Here is a 19,919-nt window from a genome sequence, read left to right on the forward strand (position 1 = left end):
AAATCCAGGTCTCCTACTCCTCCGCCATCTTGCCTGCTTGTGTTGTTTTTTAATATCTTTTAAGTGACAAAGCCACTTTTGATCTTATATCAAAATTAATTTTTATTATCTATAAACTGACCAACCTATTAGGTCCTATTCCAGTATTTCTGTGGAAAAGAAAATCACAAATGACTTGAAATGACAAAGATTTTGTGATCCATTGATTAGTTGGTTTCTCAACACCAATATTTCAAAATATCTCTATATTTGGTACTCCTGCATTTTCCCCACTCTGGTAAAATGTTCTAAAATCACATTTGGGTGGGAGATAAGCATGACTTTCATGAGAAGTGGATGGAGGGTAATGTGGGAAAAGAGAACTCACTTGAAAAGTACAAAGTTCTTTAGGCAAATGGATTTTTGAAGACCACATATGAAAGGTTGGGAGTCTGAAGTTGAAATCCATATAACTATCCCGTGGGGACCTGTGGGAAGATGGCAGTAGTGTGGTGGTGATAGTCCTTTTAGGGTCTGCAAACCTCTCCATGAAAACAGGCAGCAATGACAATAACAAAATTAAAACCTATGGAGGCCTACAGCAAAATGAGGTAACAAATTTTCCCTACAAACCCTAAGATACAGGTGTGTTAAGACAATCCACTCAGCTTTAAGAACTGCAGAGTAGCAGCATCTGTTTGAGAAAATTAAATGGAAGCAACATTCCCTGAGAACAGGAGAACCCCAAAATTGACAGCACACCTCCCCTAAAGTGTGTCAGGTCAATGTGAAAACAGTAGATGAAACTAAGGGAGTTTTACACATTCTAATTGGTGAGTGAGTGCAAGAGGCTCACACTGAAGTCCGAAGTGCAACAATCTATATCCTGTATGCTCTCAAAAACAAACAGACAAAACTTCCTTTAAAAACACATCCTAGGGGCACCTGGGTGGCTCAGTCAGTTAAGTGGCCTGACTCTTGATTTCAGCTCAGGTCATGATCTCAGGGTCATGGGATTGAGCCCCGCACTGGATTCCCTATTCAGCATTGAGTCCACTTGAGATTCTCTCTCTCCCTCTCTCTCTGCCCCTGCTCTCTCTCTCCCCCAAATAAATAAATGAAATCTTAAAAAAAAAAAAAAAAAACCTGAATGAACTAAAGCAGGAAATGCTGAGAATAGAATCCATATGAAAGGAACAGTGGCAATAAAGGCAGAGTGATCCAGATAAATCAGTTAAGGAACAGAATCAGGGGGGTTTGGAAAGGACAAGACAAAGTCATAAATTTAGGGCACTTTACACAAATACTGAGTAGTGAGCTCTAGGTGAAGCTAGAAAACACTTCTTCATCCACTCTCTTTCTATTGTAAGTACAAAAAAACCTAAATCTATGTAAGAATGAGTAACAGAAAAGGATCATAGTTGAATCATGTGTAATGTTATTATAATGACAAAAGAATGAGCAGAATGATGCTCTTACAGTTAAAGTATGCTATAGATAATGAGAAAATTCTAGAAATACATACCCACTAGAGAAAAAGAAAACAAGAGTCAAAGTTTTCACTGTGACCTAAACAAAAATAATAAAATTATATATAATATGAAAGAGCAACACACCCAGGAATTAGAGAAACTCAGAAATGTTACAGTACTAGGAAAAGAATTAGAAAGAAAAGAAAAAGTATTTCAGAATAAGCTCTAAGGAACATAAGAGCAAGTAAATGCAACAGATAATGTCTTAAGAGATAAGGTAAAAAGAAATAAGATTCTAAAAATCCAGAAGTAATCAAGATAAAATATTAAAAAGGATAACAGAAACTGACTGAGCAGAGTGACAAGGATGTAACATATTTATAAATTTTCCATTTTTTTCTACTAAAATTGCCTGAAATAGTGCCCTTCACTACAGCAATGCACTCATCCATACACAGACTGTGGTGTTAAGATATTTCCTGTTCTAAGAACCAGGAGTCTTTGAAGATGAGTCATGCCATTAAATATATATCTTGCCATGCCATAGAGTAAGTAAACTATAAAAGATTACTGGGATTTCATCAAATATTCTCAGTTGCTAATATAAAAAAAAGTTTTGCTCTCTATATATGCTACCTTTTGAATATCATTAAGGATGATAAGTACAGGTACTATAAAAAACATCCAATAAGTTTAAATTCATGAATTTATAATAATACTTTAAAAACCTAATTTAATACTGGGCAATACTAGTGATCCAATTCATTATTTTGTAAATTGGTAAAGAAAGGGGAAAGTAATCTACCTTGTAACCCAACTATGTCTAAATGAACAAAATATTGTATGAGAGGAAGTTCTTTTCTAAAAAATATATATATATTTTTTTATTTTTAAGTAATCTCTACACCCAATGTGGCACTTGAACTCACAACCCCAAGATCAAGAGTTGCACACTCTACCAACTGAGTCAGCCAGGTGCCCCAGAGAGGAAGTTTTTTTATTTAAATGTTCCAAATAGGGATACCAGGGGGGCTCAGCTGGCTAGGTGTCTGCCCTCTGCTCAGGCCATGATCCCAGGGTCCTGGGATGGAGTCCCACATCAGGCTCTCTGCTCAGCGGGGAGCCTGCTTCTCCCATTCCCTCTGCCTGCCGCTTCCCCTGCTTGTGCTCATTCTCTCTGGGTCAAAAAAATAAATAAAATCTTAAAAAAAGTTCCAAATAATAACTTCAAAAGAAATAATTAGAATATCACAATTTTGCAACTCTTAATTAATGGAATGAGCATCAGTCTATCAGCACCACAAAGAAACAAACGAATACCATGTGCTTTCTAATGAAGAACATGTTATCTAGGAGACAGTCTTGAAACTGAATCAAATCACACCTCCTGATCCAACTAACATTTAATAGGAAATACAGAAGACAGAGTAACATATTAAACCATATAATGTATAAATGCAATCTACAGAATCCAGAATAGAATCCTAAAAGATAAATAACTTATTTTTTAAAAAATAAGCAAATTATAAGAAGGAAAAAAAAATTTGCACAAAAAAACACCTACATATTAAAGTGCACTTAAAAAGACATTCAATTAAAATGCCTAAGCTTTATTTGATTTTTGATTCAAATAAGTAAACTGTGAAAATAAAATTGACATTTCTTAGAAAATTGGAAATTTGAACACCAAATATTTGATATTAGCAAATTATTATTAATTTTTTTAGGTTTCAAAACGGTATTGCTATGTTTAACAAGAGTCCTTATGTTTTGAGATACATATAGAAATAGGTCCAGATAGAATAATACATAGTTGTAATGTGGATGGATTTGGTATGGGTAAAAATGATTAGCAAGAGATAATCATTATTAAATATAGCTGATGGAAAAACTGGGGTTCATGACAGTATTATTTCTGTTTTTGTATATAGTTGAGATTTTCTATAGTAAAAAGCTTAAAAAATAACAGTCCCTCGGCTTGTCAAATCTCTTACCCCTGTGCATGAGCATACTTGGAAAGTTGCCCAACTCTGGCTTATCTTAAAGTACAGGATCTACTAATCTACAATCTTTTTTCTGTTAGTAATTCAGGTCCAGAACCTGTATCTATTAAAGACATTAGATTTTCATATAGAAACTATGTAATATACATATTACAGGAGGTGACTTTTTTCTTCTATATGTGGTCGTGAGGGTGCAGATGAATACGAACAGTAGTTCATCCAAGAGTTAAATCAAGTCATAAGATTATAAATCAAGAGTATGAAAAATAACACATTTCAATTGTGTCCATTGGAAAGTATTCATTTTGAATACCACTATTCTGTAATATTACCTGACTCTCCCAATTGCATTAAAGTGCAGGCTCAGTACTCGCTTCAATAATCCAAGGTTATACATTTTCCTGATAGCTGATTTCTGTCCAGAGAATCACTCAAAGGCCAGGGGAAAGCCAATTAGAGTCCCAAAGAATAATTTATTATTCTTAACAGATTTATCCACAAGGTTATCAAAGAATATCACACTGGTCAATGGAGGATTAATCATGACCTGAAGAGAATGTTCATCTGAGAAATTTAATTTGTATTTCATCAAGAAGTTAACTAGTATATATTTTAGATAAAACATCTAATAAAAGAGTACAATGAGGTGCAGTTCTTTGTGTGGATGTTTGTCAAGAGATGTTTATACGAACTTGTTTTATCAATAGAAAGAAGTTATTTTGCACAATGATTGATGAACAGGGAAATCAATCTCTTCCCTTTATTCCATGTTGCAACTAAAGGTATTGCTTTTTTTCCCCTCTTAACTTTTGATTTACCCATTTCTAACAATTTCAGGTACTAAATCACAACAAGAACAACAAAAATTGTACTTCTTAGTCACAGACTCCCAATAAAATTTCTAGCATTTTTATAAAAGGGTAACAGCAGAGTAGTCAAAAGGATACTAGAAAAACATCAGGAAGGTTGTGTTCTAGATCTGGTCCTACTAAAGCTCTTCTCTGACCTTGGACAATCAGACTTCTAGGCTTCAAATTACTTTGCTTTTCAGAAAAGGAGTAAGCTAGATTTTATTCTGTGTAATTTTCCAGGGTGAATACTATATGAAAGTGAGAGACTGAAATTATATGTCTTTTGATAAATTAGCAAAAGGAAGAATGATTAAAAGGTTAGAAATTATGTAAAAAAAATAAGATGTTACCTAAAAGAAGGTAATAACTTTTGTACTTTTTTTTAATCCAGAAAAGAAGAAAATATATTTAATACAGACATTATTATTTTAAAACAAGTCATCATGACTAACCAAAACACTCACAAAGCATATGTAAAACACATTCTAAATAAAAACTAACTGCTTTTTTCAAAGGCCATATGTAAGGGAAACAGGATGGAACATACTTCTAATATATGGTCAAAACAATAGTGACTGCAGATCAGGATAGAGTAGCAGAAACCAAATCTGCCAACACAAAACAACTAAAATAGCAAGAAAAATAGAGCAAACAACTATTGTAAAAACACCAATTAACAGGCAATTCCTAAGAAATGGAAAACAAAGAAAAATAGCCCAAAATTGCTCATTTACTGCCTGGAGGGAATTTTCAGCTCATAGATTAGGAAGGAAAAGCAAGGTGGCCTCCCTGAGTTGAGGTGAAGCTGGGAACGAAGCGGGTTGAGGCTTAATGTGGGCAAGAGTTCCAAAAGGGTCCTAAGCAGAGGGAGAACCCTGGAGGTCTACCAAGTATTCACCAGGGTGGTGACCAGAGCATAATTTTGAGGAAACTTACCCCCAAAAGGGTTAAAAGAAATAATCCCTACAAATGAAATAAGGCCAGTAATAATAATTCTTATTTCCAACTACCAGAGATAAATCTCACAATTCACCGCCCATTAGGTGAAGTACTCAGAATGGTTTTGCCTCTGGACTCAGTAGAAAAAATAACCATAGACTAAATGCTACTCTGCTCTCACCTAACCAGGCTTAAAAGCTTCATGACAAAAAAGATAAAAATGTCTCCAAGTAATGGAACTAGGTCACAGAAAAAAGCTCAAAAATATTTTTTTAAATCTAAAAATATTCAGCACCCATTCAACAAGGTAAAATGCCTAACGACAGGAGTCCAATCAAAAATTACATGTCTTGCAAACAAATAGGAACTGATGACCCATAATGAGGAGCAAAATCATTCAATTGCAACTTGCACAGAAATAGTAAAAATGATAGAATTAAAAATGACCAAGAGGGCCTTCACGTTCCCCTCAGCTTGATTAAACTTTAGACAGTTTTATTTGTGATGACATGGTCTTTACTTTTCATTTTCTTAGTGTTTCTTTTGAAAACAACACCTGAAAAAAGAAAGAAAGAAAAGAAAGAAAGAAAGAAAACAACACCTGGCAATTGTAAATTCCTGCTCTACTTCTTTGAGGTATAAATCTTCTCCCAGCCTTCTGCCAGCTTCCTAATCCAGGCATGTCTTTCTCTAGGAGCTGGGAACCATCTCTTATGAAATGTACCCAGGAAGGAGATAGCACTCTTTTGCCCAATCTCTATGGGAGGGTAGAGGCCTAACTTCCATTGTGCTATTTAGCAAATACTGATAACCTAATCATAGAGAAGACCATCTGACCCTCAAGAATGATCAAGGTGCTGGATATAGCCCACTAACCAAATTTCCTCTCTCAAAGCCCTCCAGTATATTTCCATTAGCCCACCACAACAGGACTACATGGGTGCTAATTAGCAAGCTCCAAGAGAACTTCAAGTGGCTTGATGTAATTGGAGTCCCTGAGAAAGGGTTGGGGACAAATATTTTAAAAAATGATCAAAAATTTTCCGAATTTAATAAAAGCCTAGATACACAGATTCAAGAAATTCCACAAACTCAAGTGGAAAAATATATAAAGATTATATCAACACAGATCAAAATCAAATTGCTCAAAGCCAGTAATGAAGAAAAAGTCTTTTTTTCCCCATCATTTATAACTATTCAAATGTCCTTTAAAGATCTTTTTTTTTTTTTAAAGATTTTGTTTATTTATTTGAGAGAGAGAATGAGATAGAGCATGAGAGGGGGGAGGGTCAGAGGGAGAAGCAGACTCCCCGCTGAGCAGGGAGCCCGATGCGGGACTCGATCCCGGGACTCCAGGATCATGACCTGAGCCAAAGGCAGTGGCTTAACCAACTGAGCCACCCAGGTGCCCCCTTTTTTTTTTTTTTTTTTTTAAAGAGATTGATTTTTCTGAGAGAGAAGAGAGGGGGAGAATGGTGCGGGGGGCGGGGGCACAGGGAGAGAGAAACTTAAGCAGGCTCCACGCTGAGTGCAAGCCCAATGCACAGCTTGATCTCACGACCCTGAGATCACAACCTGAGCCAAAACCAAGAGTCTGACACTTAACCGACTGCACTACCCAGGCTCCCATAAAGGTCTTTTTAAAAAAATGCTGTCCAGTTTAGACACAATTGACACACAACACTGTGTAAGTTTAAGGTGTACAGTGGGATGATTTGACACTCTTATACATTGTGAAATGTTTGCCACAATGAAGTTCGTTGACACAGCCTTCACCTCCTACAATTATCAAATTGCCGTTATTGTTGTTCTTGGGGAAATACTAAAGCCCTATTCTTACAGCAACTTGTAAATATACAGTCCAGCATTGCTAACTGTATTTACCATACTGCTTTCCCGCCAGCAGTGAATGAGAGTTCCTGTTGCTCCTCATCCTTGTCAGCATTTGGTGTTGTCAGTGTTCCCGATTTTGGTCATTTTCCTAGGTGTGCAGTGGTATCTTACTGTTGTTTTAATTTTCATTTTCCTCATGATAGAGGATGTGGAGCATCTTCCCATATGTTTATTTGCCATCTGTATATCTTCTTTAGTAAAGTGTCTAAGTTCTTGGCCCATTTTTAAATCAGGTTGTTTGTGTTCTTACTGTTGAATTTTAAGAGTTCTTTGTGTATTTTGGATAATTAGACCTCCTAATAATTTTTTTCTAAATGAGGTTTCCATAAAAAAGATCAGCACAATGTTTATGTCTTTATTGAGTTGTGGCAGGAATAGTGGCTGAGATAGCAAATTACATAACTATTCAAAAACCAACATAAAGTGGAAGAAGCCAGTCAAAATTCCATTTATATGAAATGCCCAGAATTGGCAAATCTATAGTGTTCAATTGGATTAGTGATTACCTAAAGCTGTGGTGGTTGGAGGGTCATGCTAATGGACAGAGGTTTCTTTTTTGGACTGATGAAATGTTTTAAAGTTGATTGTGGTGATGGTTACACAACTCTGTGAATACACTGGTACTGAACTGTACTCTTTAAGTGGATGAGTTGTACAGTCTGTGAATTATATTGCAATAAAGCTGTTAAAAATATGTAAAGAGCAAAGATTACTTCCTTGAAAGAATCACAGCAATTATGGCTTCTCCTTTAATTTTAAAACGCAAAGAGCTTCTGTTAGGAGCATTCTTAATGAAACTACCTGAAGCACAAAATGAGCTTCCACCTCTTAATTTGTCTCATTGGCATCCCTATCTGAGGAAGAATTAAAAAGCCTACTCACTCACTTCTCTGTGTATTTCATTACTTAACACTGAAATTGTGGTTCAAAGTGAATTTGATACTTCCCAAACTCTCTGTCAATATTAAAATAGAACTTAAACTTATGATTTAAGTCTAAAATGCATACAATGCTGTTTCCTTTTTATGTAAATAAGTTACTCTTGGAAACATTCCATCTTATATAATTTTTCACTCATTTGGTGACTTGAAGTTGGTTAATGCATTCCTCCTCTCCCCTAACATATGGCATTTTTGAAATCTTTGGAGATAAGAGCCTGACCTGTGCAAACCCTTCCCATGACCAAATAGCTGACAATCCACTTTTCTTCTTTGGGATATTGTGTCTTTTTGTGTAAACAGTGCTATATGTAGAATCAGCAAAAGCCATCTCTATACAGTGGCGGGGGAGGGGGAGCCAGAACAGTGGAAAATAGGCCAAAAGCAAGGGGTTGGAATCCTCCAGCAACTCTCCTTTCCTTGCCCTAAAACATTTACCCACCCTCATTAAGTCCATTGCAAGTGTCTTTTGACCGCTTCTCACTGAGTCAGACTCAGGTAGTGGAAGGTGTCTCGGTCCTGAAGGTGATTGTTCTCTAGGTAAAGAGATAAAAAGCAAGCAGGCACTTATAATAAGTAATAAAATAATAGTGTGGACACCAGGAAATCACACTATGCAGAAGAAAGCCATCTGCTGGAATTTTGGAGGTTGAGCTAAGGGAAAGCAGAGGAACATGAGTAAATTCAGGTTTTATAGAGGCTGATTTTCTTTTTTTTTTTCCAACTGGGGACAAAGCACAATTAGGAATAAAAGTAAACAGTTATTTAGAATGAGGAAACAACATTCACAAATTTTGGAAAGCTGACATATACCATAATATATCATAAAATCCTGAAAAATAATATAAAGGTCTAGGAATAACTACTAAATAACAACTAAAAATTTTTCCTAGACCTTTGACTGTATACACTGTCATCAACTTTTATTATGACAGTGACTGTGTAACATCATTTTTAATAAAGAGGGTTTAGTCTTTCTTCCAGAATAGTTGGTCAGTTTTTTGTGAAATAAGTTTGGATAAATAAGCTCACAGGATAACACACAAGCCTATTTGCTGTTGGGAATATGCACTTTTTCAAACTTTTACCCCACAAATATAGGTATCCTAAAATTTATCTTTTATATGATTTTCTTTTTTTTCCATTTAAAAGTATCAAGTATGTTTCTGAGAGGTGAGAACTTCCATACTAACTAGGTATACATAACAAACACATCCAAAAATATATTCCACCATATATAAACTGTATGTATCCTCAATTCAATTTCAACTTGGTAAGACCCCAAATATTTCCACAGCTACTTCGTGTCCAAGATTGAAGAGGACAAGAGTGTTGGGGGCAAATTCAGAGTGGAAAGAGGTAGAGGTTTAAATAAGTCTCAATTATTTTATTTTTGCAAATTACACAAAAATATATGAACATATTTACATCTTGCTAGGATGGCTTGCTAGGTCCTAGAAGGGGTCCATGTCAGGGGCATGGAGCTGAAACTTCTTCAGCTTATCTGTACAGCGGCCTTTGCAGAGAAGGAATCATGCTCCTTCTCCTTTGTAGAACTGAAAGGAGTGTATATAGTACAAAACACTAAATCACCAAGTAACAAGTATCTTTCTTTTAGCACAGTATTTTCTCTACAATACATAAAGAAATTATTTTTAAGTCAATCTACCAGTCAATATGAAAAATAAGGAATGTATACATTCCATTTCATAATTTATGTTACTAACTAGGAATACATGTAACTGTTTCAGTTACATGTACCAGATCATCAGATGGAAAGAAACCAGGACTTGCAGTGAGTAGATCTGGTTAAGCTATGGGTTTTTCAGTGAGGCTGGTATATTAGTCAGGGTTCATCAGAGAAACAAATAGAAGATATATATCATTCTTATTTTATTTTATATTACATTAAAATCTTTCCATTTATTTTTACATTTTTTTTTTCCATAAAGATACTTATCATGAGGAATTGGCTCACATGATTTATGGAGGCTGACAATTCCCAATTTCTGCAGTTGGCAAGCTGAAGAGACCAAGGAGAGCCAGTGGTGAAAGTTCCAGTCCAAGTTAAAGACATGAGGACCAGAAGAGCCCATGGTAGAGGTCCAGTCTGAGTCCCACAGGCTTGAGACCCAGGAAGAGCTGATGTTTCAGTTCAAGTCTGAAATCAAAAAAAACTGATGTCCTAGCTGGAAGACAGTCAGGCAGATGGAGTTCCCTCTTAGTTGCAGGAGGGTCAGCCTTTTTGTTCTATTCATGCCTTCGGCTGATTAGATGAGGCCCACCCACATTAGGAAGAGCAATCTGCTACTGATCCAAATGTTAATCTCATCCAGAAACACCCTCAGAGACACACCTAAAACAATGTCTGATCAAATATCTGGGTACTCAGTGATGAGTAAAGTTGATCTGTAACATAAAATGAATGATCACAATTGGTTTTGAGGCTCTCAATGGTCCTCCCAACCCTGCTCTGAGATCTAATATTTTACAGCAGCAGATCTCAATTTGGGGTGTATATCAGAATAATGAGCTTCTAAAAGTACAGATACATGATAAGCGCTCCTAACTAATTATATCAAAATGTCCAAAAAGAGACCTGGAGATAGATTATATATAAATTCTTTTCAGGTGAATCCTATGGATTCTGCTAATTCAGTACAACTACATTAAATGATTATTTACTATTTTTTTTCTAAAGTTCAGATTATCCATGGGAGAACCCTTATGAGATTCCACTGGCTCCTCATTTCATCTACATTAGAAGAAGTTTTAATATGAATATATAATTATATCTTCCATTGTCTTTGATCACAACTTCAGAACTGTATTACAAAGGAAAATTGCCTCATGAGACAACTACACATTCTAAAGTGCATCCCAAAGAATACTCTCTATTCCAGGTCGTCATCTGTGTCTTTTCAATCCTCCCATATGATCCCTGTTAAAATACCAGCTAAAGGAGCCTTCTGTATCTAGGATTTCTTAACCCTCATTAAAACTACTGATACTAATTAGAATGCACTACAGCCCTGGAGAGGAGTCAGTGGTGCTCTGAGTCTCCACCACACGAATAGCCCCTTCTCATCAGAAGAGCTCACCTGAGTTCCTTCCACATAACTTGCCGTACTCTGAGCTGCTACCCTCTCCTTTGAATGCTGCTATCTAGAGGGTGGTCATGATCTATGAAATAATCTAAGGCAGTAACTCATTTCAGCAGGGGTAATAATTAAATGAAACGAGAAGAAAAACCACACAAAAACCTGCATCCAAATGATCACAGCAGCCTTATTCATAACTGCTACATCTTGCAAGTAACCAAGATGTTACTATATGACATTCTGGAAGAGGCAAATCTATGAGACAATATAAAGATCAGTGGTTGCCAAGGGTTAAGGGAGCAAGGAAGGATAAACAGACAGAACACAGCAGATTTTTAGAACAGTGACAGTAAAAATACTCTGTGTGATACCATAATGATGGATACATATTATTATACATTTGTCTAAACCCACACAATTTACAACACCAAGAATGAACCCTAGGGTAAATGATGAACTGTGGGTGATTATCATGTGTCAAGGAATGTTCATCCTTGGTAAAAAAAAAAAAAAATGTAACATTCTGGTAAGTGATGTTGATGATGCAGAAGGCTAGTATGTGTGGGGGCAGGAGGTATATGGGAGAACAGTTTAAGGATTCCTCAAAAAATTAAAAATATTGTCATGTGATCCAGCAATCCTACTTATGGGTATCCAAATAATTGAAATCAGAATCTCTAAGAGATACCTGTTCATGTTCATTGCAGCATTATTTACAGTAGTCAAGATATGGAAACAAAAATATATTTACAGATGAATGGATAAAGAAAATACTGGTATATACATATAGTGGAATATCATCTAGCTTTAAAAGGAAGGAAACCCTGCTATTTGCAACAACAGAGATGAACCCTACAGGAAATCATGCTAAGTGAAATAAGTCAGTAACAGAAAGACAAATATTGCATGATTCCACTTATATGAAGTATCTAAAATAGTCAAACTCATAGAAACAGAATAAAATGGTAGTTGCCAGGGGTTAAAAGAGAGAGGGAAAGGGGGAATTGTTTTTAAATGGGTATAAAGTTTCAGTTATGCAAGATGAATAAGTTCTAGAGATCTGATGTGCACTATAGTATTTACAGTTAATATGGCATATGCACTTTAAAACATATTAAGAGGACAGATCTCGTAGTAAGTGTTCTTACCACAACACACATACATGCACACAAAGAATACAAGATAATTTCAGGAGATGATGGATATGTTTAGTACCTTAGTGGTGATGGTATCACAGATGTATGCATCTATCCAAACTCATCAAAATGTATACATTAAATGTATTTTTGCATATCAATTATACCCCAATAAACTAAAAAAATTTCATTAGAAACACTTGGAATTCCCCAAAAATGCAACCTCCAAACCCAAAAAACTCAAACTTCTAACTCTAGAATCCTTATCTTCAAATTACATATTTGAAAAAAATTTAAAAAGCATGTTTCTAAATTTAAAAATGATATGTAATGCATATGAAAAAATGGACAATTTAAAATATATCATTTCAGGTTTTTTGTATCATACAGAATTTTTTAAATGGCATACCATACATTCTTGTCCTAGATCAGGTTTTTTCATTCAGTTGTATACAATCAAATACGTTTGGTGTCAGTACGTGGTAAGGGTGAACTGGGCATACACTTGGGGAAGGGAAAAGATGGCAGGTATCTTTGTTCAATCTTCTTTGCAACATGAAAACTGCTCCTAAAGGTAAGAATACTAATGCTCTTTACTGAAAGGAGGATTCTTATCTCCAGAATGTTCCTAACTGAATGTCCTTGTATAGAGCCTTCTTACAGAAAAAGGTAAAATAAGAATCTTTAGATATATGAGTCATGCATTGCTGGAAAATGTCCTGTCAACTCGGATATAAAATAAAGATGTTTCATAGACCAACTGTCCTCACTCTGTGGAACCATTGTGTAACCCAGAGAACTTATCTTTTTTTTTCTTTTTGACCCACTTTTATCATTATTCTCAAACTATTAATTTCTATAAATATCAACTGATTCCTTTGTGTTATGTTTTAATTTTTAAAATAGTATTGCTTAACTTAAATAGATGTTGAAACCTCTGATTTCAACCTGTCCTTTTCTTCATATCTAGCTGTAGGTATATCTATGCCTATCTATATCTTTATATCCACAAGCAAAGTGGGTTCTGAATAGCCTAATTTTCTTTCATAATTCTTATAGTAGCCTTCGAGCTAAGTCAGTCGTCACAGTGTTCTGAGCGTTACCTTGGCAATGTCTATAAATTATCCAATAGTAGTTCAATTCATTCTGACTTATGTAATTTAGTGCTTATATTATTCTTAATTAGGTTTGTTTAAAAGGTCTTGAAGGCACTTATATCAGCAAACTGGTGTCCCATATGCTTCATTGTTCTTATACATTTCAGTATTTTATCTGCCTCACTCTTTGGCCTGATAAGCTAATTTGTGTCTTGCAAAGAACAAATTGAACAGATTTTCATGACGGATAGGATGTTAGGGGTGAAGGTTCACTCCAGTGCCCTGGAAAATCTAAAATCCTCAGGGATGTACAGCAGTAGCCTCATCAGGCTAATAAAAGACAAGTCTAGGATTCCCCCTACCCTTCTTACACTATAGCTGCAGTGATCATTCAGAAATATAAGCATATAGAGCCAGAGAAAAAAAGGGTGGGTCACCACAAATTATAATAACATTTGTTCAGCACTGGCTAGAGGGAGATGAATAAAGCAGACGTGATATATATTATCATGAAGCCGACAGTTTGGGGCAGGAGGAGATGGATGTCCCAGCTCAAGCAAAGAGCAAATTCACCTTTCCTCTGCCTTTATGTTCTATTCAGACCCTCTGTGGATTGGTTGATGTCTGCCTACACTGGGGAGGGGGATTTTCTTTACTCAGAATGCCCATTCAAATTTTATTCTGTGCCAAAAACACTCTCAAAGACCCACCAGAAATGTTTACCAGAGACCGGAGCAACCCTTAGCCCAGGTAAGTTGACATATAAAATTAACCATCACAATTAACCATCACATCACAACCATTTGTCAGCTTGGCATCCATATGCAACTCTTAAAAACCACACTTAATCTTCACATAACGACAAAAACAAGGTCTTAATTCCATCTAACATGATACAACTTTTCTGCATAGAACTGAAAATGCACTAATCCTTCTTCAGAAGAGTAGGTAAAGTCCCTGAGTAATGTTTACTCTTCTCCTGATATCCCATAAGTTAAATACTCTGAAGTAAAATTAATAATGCTTAAATACTGATATTAAAGCAATACATCTTATGTTAATGATAGGGAATCAGAGAGGAAAGAAAACAAAGATATAAAGAGATAAACAGTGTTGGTTTCTGCTGGCAGACAGAGGGATAGGCATATTCACAGCAAAACAAGGAAGAAATACTCATGACACTTACAGTCCTCATTTCTGTAATTGGCCACCTGGTTTTATCTCCTTCAGCCATTCATTCTGTGTTCCCTTTGTCTTCAGCAAGCACCTAGATGGTCATGATTCTTTACCTGGTGGGATGACCCAGACCTTCATTCCTGAAGGCTCAGGACCATTACTAATCCTGCCTGCATTGGATTTTTGTAGTTTTCCACCAACCTAATCACAGAGTATGGTAATACTAAGACTCCCTAAGGGATCTCCTGCATTCCTGATACAATCTTCCTCAGCTCCATGGGGGAGCACCAGTCCAAATTCCCCCTGGTAGTCAGGATCAATCACCCCAGCCAGCACAGGAACAAGTATCCACCAGTTGATTAAAAAAAAAAGTGAAATCATGTAGACTATGGTAAATAGTAAAGGGAGGGGAGTTTTTTTCTCTACTCAAAGCATCCATCCCTGTGGATGGCCAGCTATTTGCCTACAACTCCAGGTGTCCCTCCATCTATTATTCTTTCCTTCCCAGGAGGAGGAGGAGTTATTTCACTGGTGAATTTAAAGGGGAAATTGGGCACCTGGAGCTCTACTCCTTTCTCTCCCGTTCTTTGGGTAAGAGAGATCTGCAAGAAACATACCTTCCACAATTTTTCTCAAACACAAAGGCTGAAGAGTAAAAGGGTCTCACATGAAAAATAGCTTTCACTTGTCCAGCTCATCTGTGGGGATATAAGTCAAACTTTTTAATATGGATTTTAGGATTAGGAAGCTCACTTTCCCTTACATATGTCTTATCAGTAACAATGAAGGTAATATATTAATTAATATATTTATTAATAAGATAACATATTAATCAGTAAATGCTACTAATTATGTAATATATTGATTCCTGCAGCAGAAAACTGGTTAGATGGTTACAAAATTCATTTTCTCTTTCTTTTTAAGTATATAGCTTGAATACATCTCCCAACATTCCTTACAATTAGGTGTCACTATGCAAATGAGTACTTGCCTGTGGGTTGTAAGTGGAACTAAGGTACACTGCCCCCAAGCCCAGAGCACAAAGCCCCATATGATCCCCATTCTCTTTCCTAATCTTGATCAGATGCAGAGTGTTCATCTCAGCTGCATGACCTCTGAGAGCCCAGGGCACAGAGTCACTACATAGAAGGAGAAGGCTACCCTCCAAACACATGTAGGGCATATATGTGAGTCAAAAATAATCATCTGTTGGGTCCTATCCACTGAAATTTGGGGCACTGCTCGTTAGAGCAGTTTAGGGTAGAAAAGAGTGGTATCATTATCAGACATCCTTTGAATTGTCAACATCTGGTGGTTTAACCAGGTGGATTTAAATTTCCTTAGACTTCCAATTACTTGGAGGGCAGCTATACTCTAAGTAAAAGGGAAGTCAATGAAGTGTTTGAAGCAAGGGTGTAATATGATCCAGTTTGTGTTTTTAGAAATATCACTCTGATTGCTGGATGGAAAAATAAAAAGTTCAACAGTGACGGATAAGAGACCTGGCAGGAGGGGGCAAAGTAGGAGATCTGATGGTTATGACTGGGAAAGTAGCAGAGATGGAAAGCAATGGTAGGAGCTACAGTTTAGGGTTAGAACTGATAAGATATATTAAAAATTTTGGTCATTTCTATGGAGTAATTTCTTTAAGCCACAAAAATAGCAAAATGAGAGAGGTTTAAACTAAGTTTTGAGCTCATAACAGTACTAACACTTCGCCATCCACCTATTTCAAATAAGTATCTTTGAGGATCTTTTCCTTATGCATGCATAATAGCTGTCATATTGGCAAGGGAAAGAAAAGCAAAAATAAACTGGGACTACATCAGAATAAAAAGCTTCTGCACAGCAAAAGAAACAATCAACAAAACTAAAAGACAACCTCTTGAATGGGAGAAAATATTGCAAATAACATATCCAATAAAGAGTTACTATCCAAAATAAATAAAGAACTCATACAACTCAACACCAAAAAAAAAATAATTATAATAATAATCCAATTAAAAATGGTCAGGAAACATGAACGGACACTTCTCCAAAGAAGACATACAGATGGCCAACGGACATATGAAATAATGCTCATATCACTCATCATCAGGGAAATGCAAATCAAAGCCACAGTGAGATACATTTCACATCTGTCAGAATGGTTAAAATAAAAAAGACAGGAAATAACAAGTGTTGGCAAAGATGTGGAGAAAAGGGAACCCTCGTGTATTGTTGGTGGAAATGTAATTTGGTACAGCCACTGTGGAAAACAGTATGGAGGTTTCCCAAAAAATTAAAAATAAAAATACCATATGATACAATAATTACACTACTGGGTATTTACCCAAAAAATGAAATACTAATTCACAAAGATATATACATCCTTCCATCTATTGCAGCATTACTTACACTCACCAAAATATGGAAGCAACCTAAGTGTCCACTGACATAATCTTTTAAAAAGTGAAGGTATCTTCAACCAAACTTCAAGTAAAAAATAAATAAAAGAAAAATTTAGAAAAAATCTTATTTCTGAAAAAAATTAAAGGTAATAGTGTAGAATTTTAGCTACATATAATCCTAATTCTAACCTTCTGTTTCCCCAAAATCAGAACGGTGTTTTGAGGTATTTGAGATAAGGCTTTATTGACGGCCCTTAGTGCCGTATATGGCCCCACAAAGCTTGTCTCTGTAAGTATTTAATATAAATATTACAAAAGAACATTGTAAATTATAAATTACTAGAAACAGTTATTATCACAAAAAGATAGAAGATTCCTCAATAAAATCCTTAAAAAAATTCCAGTAAGAGTACAAAACTTTCAAAGACAAATTACATTTCATTTTTAAAGTTACATTTCATTTTTCAGTTTTTAAAATGTTAGCAGTATTCTCCATATATGGTAAGATATCTTCCATTATGGAAAGAATCAGAGTCATTTATTGTTAAAGCAAAAGTACCATAATTATTTGTAAAAGGCAAAAGATTTACACGATCTGAAGAGAAACCAGAGTATTCATAATTATTTGTAATCAATATTGCTTCCATAAATATTCTATTCTCTAGATCATGAGGTTTCATGAAAATAACCATTTCAAAAAATTGGAATTCATATTGTAATTCCAAATCAGTACTTACACATGTGCAAAGGAAAAGCTGAATAAGTATTAAATTTAGCATGGGAACAGCATTTGAAATATCATTTCTACTACTCATTGTCTTGGTTGTGTTTTAAATACGTATTAGATTTTACAGTTAAGTTCTTATATTTACTCTTCGCTAAATGTCAGTGCTTTAAGAATGATTTCCCTCTAAAGATGCCAGACTTTCAAATACATTTTTAAAAACCTTGGTCTATTAAGCACATCTGTTTCCATCTCTAAAAATTGCTAATCTTTCTATCAGCAGTTCCTAGCCAGGCATGTATTTGCTTGTAACAGTTTCAGGCATCTAAAACAGAATTACATTTGTATTCAAAATTTTTTTATAGATGAGGAGCTACAGTGAAAGTGAAGGTCATTTATCATAATTTTTGAGGAATGGAGTAAAAAAGAGAATTCACATGAAGTTCCAAAGGATACATCATGACACATTTCCAGATTGTCAATCAACTGAATAGAAACTTTGAATATTTTACACTTATAATTACTCTACAATGCCATCTTAAATGTACCACAAAATTCTTCTTGTTCTAATCTATGATAAAACAAAGTATACATAAAAATTACGTGACAAAGTATTTTTCCTTATTCAGTTTTTAAATATTTTCAAATGTTCCACAATATTTTATAAAATAATTTAAACATATGTGCATATCACATCTCTTCTAAAAAGGCTTTAAAGATTATCACAAATTCCATTTTTAGGGAGTAGAAAGAGATTTTAAAAAGTAATCTCATATAAATAAATCAAATAATGTTTTTTCTCTTTCTCTGTTAAAATTAACTTTCCATCATCTACAGTAAAACTTTTTTTATTAATTGTCACTTCCACTCAATGTTCAAATTTGTAGTTCATTGAACTGAAACGTGCTCAAAGTTTAAATAGTTGAACAAATTTTTCACAACAATGTTGAGGTTTCCCCTGTTTCAAAACCTCTATAATTTTATCTAGTAAAAGGATCACATATGTACTTATACATATTTCTGTATGTGTATCAAATGTAGACCCATTTTACAGTGTAAAATGCTATATTGGTTTTATTTTTTCTCATCTATAAAGCTCTGTTAAAGTAGACAAGTTCCCACTTAATGTCCAAAATATCATCTTTGAATATAAAACATTAAACATTTAAAATATACATATCCTTTGTAAACCAACTCAAAACCATGCCTTTTTCAAAAACAGTTGCTACATAAATGTTAAATTACTTGGAAAAAAAGCATTAAGAAACTAATGTTGTCAAGTCTGCAGTGTCCACTAGTGGCAAGAAAGAGTAAATGCACATTTATTTTAAATTTAAAACCCATTCTATCTTCAGTATTAGTTTTCTCAATCAAATTTAGAGCCCATTAAATTATAGGGGCAAATACACATACACTCTAAATATATATAATTCTTGTATTCTGAACTGTTTTCCTGTATAACATTAATTTACTGTCCTTGTTCACACTCAGAGACATCATGTTCAGTTAAGTACCTGTGAATATAAATGCTATGAATCCATATATAAATGCATGTGTATATGTACACACACATACATTGTGTATACATATATACATATACCGAAAGCTTGAGCTAAAAACAAAACAACTATGACAATCTAACGTGAATCTATAAAGGAGAGGTAAACTTTATGTGGCCTGTTAGCTTTAATTGTTTAATTTAGGCTCATTGAGAAATGTTCTCAAACTAACCATCTGTGGCTCTCACTGAAATGACCTTTTGTTAATAAATTATTTTTAAGCAGGAGATATTTGCTTAATAATATTAGGAAAAGTTCTCCCTCATTTTAAATCTCAGGGGTCCACTGTGTCAACATAGCTGACTATTTCTGAGCCAGTGCATGATCATTACTATACTCCACGGACGTCAGAACGCCTACGTACGACTCCTAAGTCAGGCTTATGTTGGCAACTAAGGTTCGTCATGTGAGTTCAACAAACGTGATGACTCTAAACTTTACCACTTGCTGGAAACAAACCTGAAGCAACATTAATATGGGATTTCATAAACAAAGAGAAATACTGCTTACCACGTTTTTTAACAACGGATGGAATAGTGCTTTTGATTAAGGCACAATTACATACTTGATTTAGAGACTCACCTTCTTTTAGACAGCTGGTCAGCATACGTATGCTTTGTATGCATGGACATATATATGTGTGTGTGTGTGTGTATATATA

General features: G+C 35.1%; 1 protein-coding gene across 7 annotated transcripts in view; it reads right to left on the reverse strand.

Annotated features, from left to right (window-relative positions):
* The window catches only part of CCDC102B (coiled-coil domain containing 102B), a 199,346-nt gene that overhangs the window by 68,860 nt on the left and 110,567 nt on the right, over positions 1-19,919 (reverse strand). The window lies entirely within an intron of this gene.

Source organism: Leptonychotes weddellii, chromosome 13 (assembly GCF_054177405.1).
Source record: "Leptonychotes weddellii isolate Sample4059 chromosome 13, ASM5417740v2, whole genome shotgun sequence".
Lineage (NCBI taxonomy): Eukaryota > Metazoa > Chordata > Mammalia > Carnivora > Phocidae > Leptonychotes > Leptonychotes weddellii.